The 8,013-nt window shown below is 45.2% G+C and overlaps 1 pseudogene; it reads left to right on the top strand.

Annotated features, from left to right (window-relative positions):
* Window positions 1-5,700, top strand: part of LOC143030377 (uncharacterized) — a 16,676-nt pseudogene extending 10,976 nt beyond the window's left edge.
* Window positions 5,701-8,013: the final 2,313 nt, after the last annotated feature.

Genomic DNA, 8,013 nt, shown 5'->3' with positions numbered 1-8,013 from the left:
GCTCTCTTCCAGGAGGGAAATAGCTGTCGATCACGAGTCCAACACGTGATCCAAAGACCAAGTGAATAAACAGTTTCTTGAAAGAAGGAAAAGTCCCAGAAGATTGAAAAAAATATATATACTGTATATAGTACCTATATATAAAGGGGGAAATAAAGAAGACCATACCAACTACACACCAGTCTCTCTAACAAGTACAATAGCAAAAATTTGTGAAAGAATTGTCAAAAGTAGATGGGTAAAATATAAAAAACAAAACAAAAAAAACGTGCTAAATCCAAGGCAATTTGGATTCAGACAAGGACGATCATGCGTCACCAATTTAATATGTTTCTATTCAAGGCTAATAGATACAATACAAGAAAGAGATGGATGGGCTGATTGTGCATTTCTAGACCTAAAAAAAGCTTTTGACAAAGTACCACATAAGAAGTTGCTTAAGAAATTAGAAACTGAAGGAGGAATACAGGGCAAACTGCTAAATTGGATGGAAAACTTTTTGCAAGAAAGAAAAATGAGAGTAGTGATAAGAGACCAACACTCAAAATGGGATGAAGTAATAAGCGGTGTTCCACAAGGAACAGTTCTGGCCCCAATAATGTTTGCTATATATATTAATGATATGGATGACAGAATTGAAAGTTATATGAGCTTCTTTGCAGATGATGCAAAACTGTTGAAAAAAGTGAACACGGAAGAAGATTGTGAGTCACTACAGAGTGATCTAAATAAAGTACAGGAATGGAGTAGGAAGTGGGAGATGGAGTTCAACACTAAAAAGTGTAGTATAATGGACTTTGGAAAAAGCAAAAACAGAATAACAGGATCATATAAATTGGGAGAAGGAATAAAAAAGTATAAAATGAGAAGGACCTGGGAATCATTGTTATGAATAATAGGTCACCTGAGAAACATATAAATAAGATATTTGGAGAAACTTATAATTTAGTAAGAACAATCAAAGTGGCAATTACATACCTGGATGAAGAAATGGTGAAGAAAATTCTAATCACTCTGATAAGACCAAGATTGGAATATGCAGCAACGATATGGTCACCAAGTACAAAAAAAAAAAAAAAAAATGTATAAAAAAACTTGAAAGAATGCAAAGAGCAATTACAAAATTGGCACCAACACTCTCAAAACTATCATATGAAGAGAGACTAGCAAAACTTGAACTACAGACACTAGAGCAAAGAAGAGAGGAGATTTGATAGCTATTTACTGAATCATGAAAGGCATAGAAATTATTGATAGAGAGAATCTGATAAAATGGGATGATATAAATACAAGAGGACACGGAAAGAAAATCAAGAAAGACAGCTATAGAAGAGATCTGAAAAACAGCTTTCCTCGCAGATTAATAGACAGTTGGAACAAGTTAGATGAGAAAGTGGTGTGTACAAAAACAATACATGAATTTAAAAATAGTTTAGATAAAATGAGATATGAAGACGGGACACCATGAGCATAGCTCCCCTTCCCGTAAAATACAACTAGGTAAATACATACAGTATATATATGTGTGTATATATATATATATATATATATATATATATATTATATATATATATATATATGTACATACATACATTGAAGTTCTGATTGCCTAGTGTCCTATATAACAGCAATCCCAATATAACAGCACCTTTTGACAAACCCTATACATGGCACACAGTAAATACCTCCTTGACAAACATTTTCCCTGCTCTTATTTCAGCTTTTTATGAGTGTGTTTAGATTGTGAAAAGGTCTACATTGGTGAAAATTTCTGTGGTATTGATAAAAGAATATTGGAATATAAATATGATATGAAAACTTACAATATGAATAATGCCATTGTTAGACATAGATTCGATACAGGCCACAATGCTGACTGGAATAATTCTTGGATTATTAAGTATGAAAACCATACTATGAAACATAGATGTTTTGAATTTGCGTTTATATCTCTCATTGATAATATAAATCAGAACAGTGGATTTTTTACAATAAATAAACCATTAGCAATTTTAATAACCAAGTAACAAACAATTTACGCAAATTGTGTTCACACCATTTTTATGTTTGTTTCTCCCCGCAAGCTCAGGCTATATAAGGAGTCAGATGTTTCTCGACAGTGTTATTTCTGAAGAAGCCCAGCTGGGCGAAATGTTAAATATATTGGATCCCATACTCTGCGCTTGGCCTCTCTCCTACAGTGCTGTTGCAGTCGCTGCTGCTTTTACTCACTCATTTCCTTGGTAGGCTAGACTAAAATTTTGAGCTATCAATAATTCTCTTATCATTTGAGTTTAATCAATGAAAATTGTGCATTCAGTACAGATTTGGGGATTGTTGGGTGGGTACAACACGTTTTCCCCCGGTGCTACATACATAAGTAGGCGCGCGAGCATTACGCACCTAGTCAGTCGCTGCACGTCCTATGAGTAAGAACCCAACATGGCGCAGTGAGTTCTTAAGTACCTACGATTGCTCAAGATGCCCCCACCTCGCCGGTCCCCACGCTCGACGCCTTGGACCATCACCGAACAGCAGCAGACCATCACGACGCTACAGACCAACATGACGGCCCTTGGCGCCCACAGCAACACATCACCCACCCCTCGGGTACCCCCCTCGGCTACTCCTGAGAAATGTGACCTGGAAATGACGCCGGCAGCCTTTAGGACTTGGAGACGGTCAATGGAATGCTGGCTCCTTCTATGTAAATGGCCACAACAGGATGCGGTCCACTACATCAGGCTCCTCTGTACTCCATTATTGCAGCGCGCGATAGACGCCAGGTTCACCCTCGACGAGTGGGGTGCCCTAACACAACAGGAGTCGTTAGACGCCATAGGTAAGTTAGTGCTCCGCTCCTCGAACAAAGCGGTACAGTGGGCCGAGTTCTTCAATGTTTCCCAGGGGCAGGACGAGTGCGTCAGTGACTATTTCATAAGGGGCGCTCAGAAAGCTAACGACTGCGCGTTTCAGTGTCCCCAGTGCAATTGCAACCTCTCAGAGTACCTGCTCCTGAAAAAGCTTACGGTAGGACTGCGTGACACGGTGCTGAAACAGCAGGTGTACCAAGTGTGCGATTCCACAGACAGCGTTGACGCCCTTAGGGCCATGTGTTCCGCGTACGAGGCGGCTCGCCGGCACGCCATGGACAAGAGCTCATGGCAGGAACCCGGTCGTGCGGCTGGCACCGCACAGGTTATCGAAAACGAGAACTGCCCGCCTGACGTTGCGGCCACCACGGATGGCAAGGCGCAGCCCTCGCGTACCTGCTGGAACTGCGGTACCACACACGCCATGAACAAAGCTTCTTGCCCAGCCAGGGAAGCTTACTATGTCGGATGCAAGAAACGGGGCCACTTCAAGAGGTGCTGCAGGAGCTCGAAGCGCCCCAACAACGCCACGTCTGCCAGCGTCATCTCGGGCTCCGTAACAATAGCAGGCACACAAGCAACCCGCCAACCCACCATGGAGGTAACAGTGACGCATGGAGGGGGAGCCATGCACCGCACCGCGGCTGTCGCAGACACCGGCGCCCAGGTATGCGTCGCCGGGGAGGCTCTGCTGTCCAGGCTCCACATTAGACCCGCGCAGCTGCGGGGGCAGGCGGCCCTGCGGGACGTGGCAGACCTGCCACTACAATGCCTCGGATCGTGCCGGTGCACCATATCCTTGGGCGGCCTTGCAGCAGAGCAAGACGTATACATCATACCCTCTGCTAAGTCGCTGTTCCTATCGCTCAGCGCGTGCCAGGAGCTGAGATTAGTGCCCGCCAGCTTCCCCCACCACCCCCGGCCGGCGATGCGGGCGCTGACGGCAGAAAGTACAGCTCCTGAGTTCGGTCAGCCACCTGTGAAGCCTGAGACAATACCATTCCCGCCACATGAGGAGCACGCGAAACGGCTGGAGGAGTGGTTGCTACAACACTTCTCGGCCACAACCTTCAATACCACCAGGAATCCTCTACCGGTGATGGAGGGCGAACCCCACCACATCCACCTGGCACCCAACGCCATCCCCCACGCCTGCCACAGACCGGCGTCGGTGCCCAGGCACTAGGAGGACGAAGTGAAGGCCCAGCTAGAAGAAGACATCAGGCGGGGCGTCATCGAGCCCGTCCCGGCAGGGGAGCCCACGGAATGGTGCGCCCGCATGGTGGTGGTGCCCAAGAAGTCTGGCCAACCTCGACGCACTGTGGACTATCATCGCCTCAACGCCGCGTGCCGAAAGGAAACGCACCACACCCCCGCTCCCTTTGACATGGTTTCTGGAGTCCCCAAGCACTCCTTCAAGACAGTAGCAGACGCCTATTGGGGGTACCACCAGGTTGAACTGGATAAGGAGAGCCGCAGTCTCACCACTTTCATCACCCCATGGGGAAGGTTCAGGTACTGCCGTACTCCCATGGGCCACTGCTCCGCCGGCGACGCATACACCAAGCGTTTCGACGACGCCATTCAGGGCATTACGAGGAAGTACAAGTGTGTCGACGATACCCTCCTCTACGACAGCAGCATCGAGGAGGCTTTCTGGCACACTTACGAGTTCCTGTCAACATGTGCAGCCAAGGGGATTACGCTGAAGCCGGAGAAATTTCAGTTCGCTCGGAGGGAAGTCGATTTCGTGGGCTTCCGTCTAGGCTGGGAAGAATATAAACCCACGGATGAACGCCTCGCGGCCATCAAGAACTTCAGGATGCCAGACAAGCCCTCCATCTCGGACATCAGGTCGTGGTACGGGTTCGTGAACCAGCTCGCCCCCTTCCTCACCACGGCCCCAATCATGAACGACTTTAGGGAGCTCCTGAAAAAACCATGCGGCAGATCGGTATATTGGGACGAGCAACTACAAGAAAAGTTTTGTCGAGCCCAGGACACCATATGCCAGCTGGCCAAGGACGGCCTGGCATACTACGACAAGACACGCCCGACAATAGCCATCACGGACTGGAGCAGGGAAGGTATCGGATTCGTCATCCTGCAGCAGTACTGCCACTGCTCATCCGCTGCTGCCCCCTTCTGCTGCAAGGCGGGCTGGCGCCTGGCCCTGTGCGGCAGCCGCCACCTCACTGCTGCTGAAGCTGGCTACGCCGCAGTAGAGGGAGAAGCTTTAGCCGTGGCGTGGTGCCTCCAGAAAGCCAGGCTGTTCTTGCTGGGATGCCCGAACCTCACAATTGTTACCGACCACCGCCCCCCCACCAAGCTCTTGGGGGACAGATCTCTGTCAGAGGTGGTCAACCCGCGGCTCTTCCGGCTAAAGGAGCGAACATTGCAGTACCGCTTCCAAGTCAAATACCTGCCCGGGAAGAGAAACGCCGCGGCGGAATTCCTATCCAGGTACCCGGCCCTCAGAAGCCCCGCATCGGACGTTGATGCGGACCTGGACGAGGACCTCGCCGAAGCAATTGCAGCTGCTGTGATTGCCACAGCCGGATACGAGGGTCACATCCTGGATGAGTCAGCGGTGAGAAAGATCGCCGCCGACGACCCCGTGTACCAACTACTGCTGGCCAAAGTGCTAGCCGCGGACTGCCACCAACACAAATCACAAGAGGTGACCTGGTTGCGCCCGTTCTATGGCGTAAGAGACAGGCTGGCAGTTATCCAGGACCTGGTGACGTACACATTCGAACAGGAGGGGCTCGACTCGATGCTACGGATTGCACGTCCTATGAGTAAGAACCGAACAGGGATAAAATGAAAATTGTGTATTCAGTACAGATCTTGGGGTAATTCTTACCAATAGGTCCATTTCAGATTTGTGGTTTAGCCTTGCTAAATTGCTAGAAATCTAATTGATATCTACAACCAACCATATGAATGAGACCTGCTGGGAAGTAGGGTTTTTTGGATGGGGTACACAAAATGGGTAAAAATGAAGAATGATGTGTGAATATCACTTAAAATAATGTTAAATATATTGATTTTCCAAAAGACGAGTCAAGAACTGAGGTTAACAATGCTAACAATCCTTGAAATTGAAAAAAGCAAGCCAAGATTTTGAAACTTGAAAAGTCCAAAAAACCCTGGCACAAGATTTTGAAACTTGAAAAGTCCAAAAAAAACCCTGTCACAAGAGATAATAGGGCACTAGCCTAACCATGTACACTCCTAACCTGTCAATGAATTGATTAATTCTGAGATGGGGGGGGGGGCTGTGCCTCCCTCCCTTTTATTGGTGGATTCTCTGCCTCCCACACCCCTGTTTCTTATGAGATCCAAACAAATGTGATAGAAATTTTTGTAGGAAGTCAGAAATTTTCATATTAATTCCCCTCAACACCACATGAAATTAACAGAGAAATGTCAGATTAATATTTAAATATAGGCTACAGGCTGTGCTGTAATAAATGTAAAAACCCCAAGAACCTTTAAATATACTATATAACATGGCATGCATATTTACTACGGGCAATGTATATAATGACTACCTTCAGAATCTAAAAGAAAAGTCACAATAAAACCCAAACTCGGTAATTTTGCATTTTTCTTATTCAAGTCATAAACACAAGGTGTTTTGCCCCCTGGAACCTCATTTAGAAAACATTATTTATCCTAATCTAATGTACCCTAGCATATTTCATTAATGCCTAATTTCTGGATCTTTTTTATGGCTGTCTCAAAACACATTTATGTTATTTCAGGGAAATGGAGCTGGCAGATTTGGATTTACAATGGGATCTGGATATCAACCGTTGGGAGGAAATGCTCCATCACCTAAATGAGAGACCAAGACATTGCTTGTGTAGAACTGTTGTAGACAGGATGATGAACCATTTCAGGTGATGACTGAAGAGGAGTTTGTAGAATGCTTCTGGCTTAAGGAGGACACTGTTGAAAATATGATAAATGATCTTGAAAATCATCTGGTAGCAACAGTTGACCAGAGGGGATGTGACTCTCCAGTAGCCTATATGATTTTGTCAATTAAAATTGTGTAAGTGCTGCAAATTGAAAAAAAAATCTGGTATGTCTACAGTGCCATACATTTTTCTCTGTTCAATATCAGTATGTAAAATTCATCATGGATATGCAGGTCTGTGAAACCTTGTATTAATATCTGCCTGTAGTGTTCCTTGTGGTATTAATAGTCTCTTGTGGTATTCAGTGTTAAGCAGGGAGGGCTCCAAGGGTATGTGATTGGAGGGGGGGGATTAAGCCAGATGTGCCACTTTTGAATAGCAATTTTCCTGCTGTTATATGTTTCTCACAACTGGAGATTAGTCTGATATAATCACTATATTGATGATGGCATAATGATTATAAACTACAATGCAACTGACACTTGTGAGTGGGAATGCAAGGAAAAGAAAAGTGAAATAGCTGTCTGCTATGATAGTACCTGTGTAACAAAGCGAGTTATTTCTTTGGTCCCAAGTGTGATGAAAGTAATTTACCAATAGGATTTATGGTGAAAGATGTTGTGATTAAGTGATCTCTAATATTGATTTTTTTTTTTTCCCAAAATTCTAGGATCACCTGTTCCCCCTCATCTGCAAGTAGTAATTGCACTTGGGTGTATGGTGACACGAGCCAATCAAAATATCTTGGGAGAGTGCTACAGTGTCTCCCAATCTACTGTTAGCAGATGCCTCTCCCAAGTGGCCAAAGTTGTAGCAGGACTGGGGTCTTGATATGTAAAATTTCCTGAAATCTAGGAACTGCAGATTATTATGCAAGATTTTTATATGATAAGTAGGATACCTGGTGTTGCAGGATGCATCAACTGCACACACATTGCCATACTGAAGCCAATGTGCAACAATGCAGAGTATTTTAGATATAGAAAAGGAAATTTCTCAATGTTCAAGCAATATGTGGGACAAATTAAAAAAATTATAATGTTGCATATTGGCCAGGCAGTGTGCATGATAGCCAAGTATTTCGAAAGTCAAATTGATCAGGTATTTGGGGTAGGAGAATACCCTGGTCATCTTGGTGACAGTGGGTATCCATGTACAAAATATCTGCTAACACCTCTTTAGCACCTACAAGACGAGCATGAAGAGACATA

The sequence above is a fragment of the Oratosquilla oratoria genome, chromosome 12, assembly GCF_046742065.1.
Source record: "Oratosquilla oratoria isolate Oo_2021 chromosome 12, ASM4674206v1, whole genome shotgun sequence".
Classification (NCBI taxonomy): domain Eukaryota; kingdom Metazoa; phylum Arthropoda; class Malacostraca; order Stomatopoda; family Squillidae; genus Oratosquilla; species Oratosquilla oratoria.
Note: the sequence above shows the minus strand (reverse complement) of the source record. Positions and strands in the feature narration are given on the sequence as shown.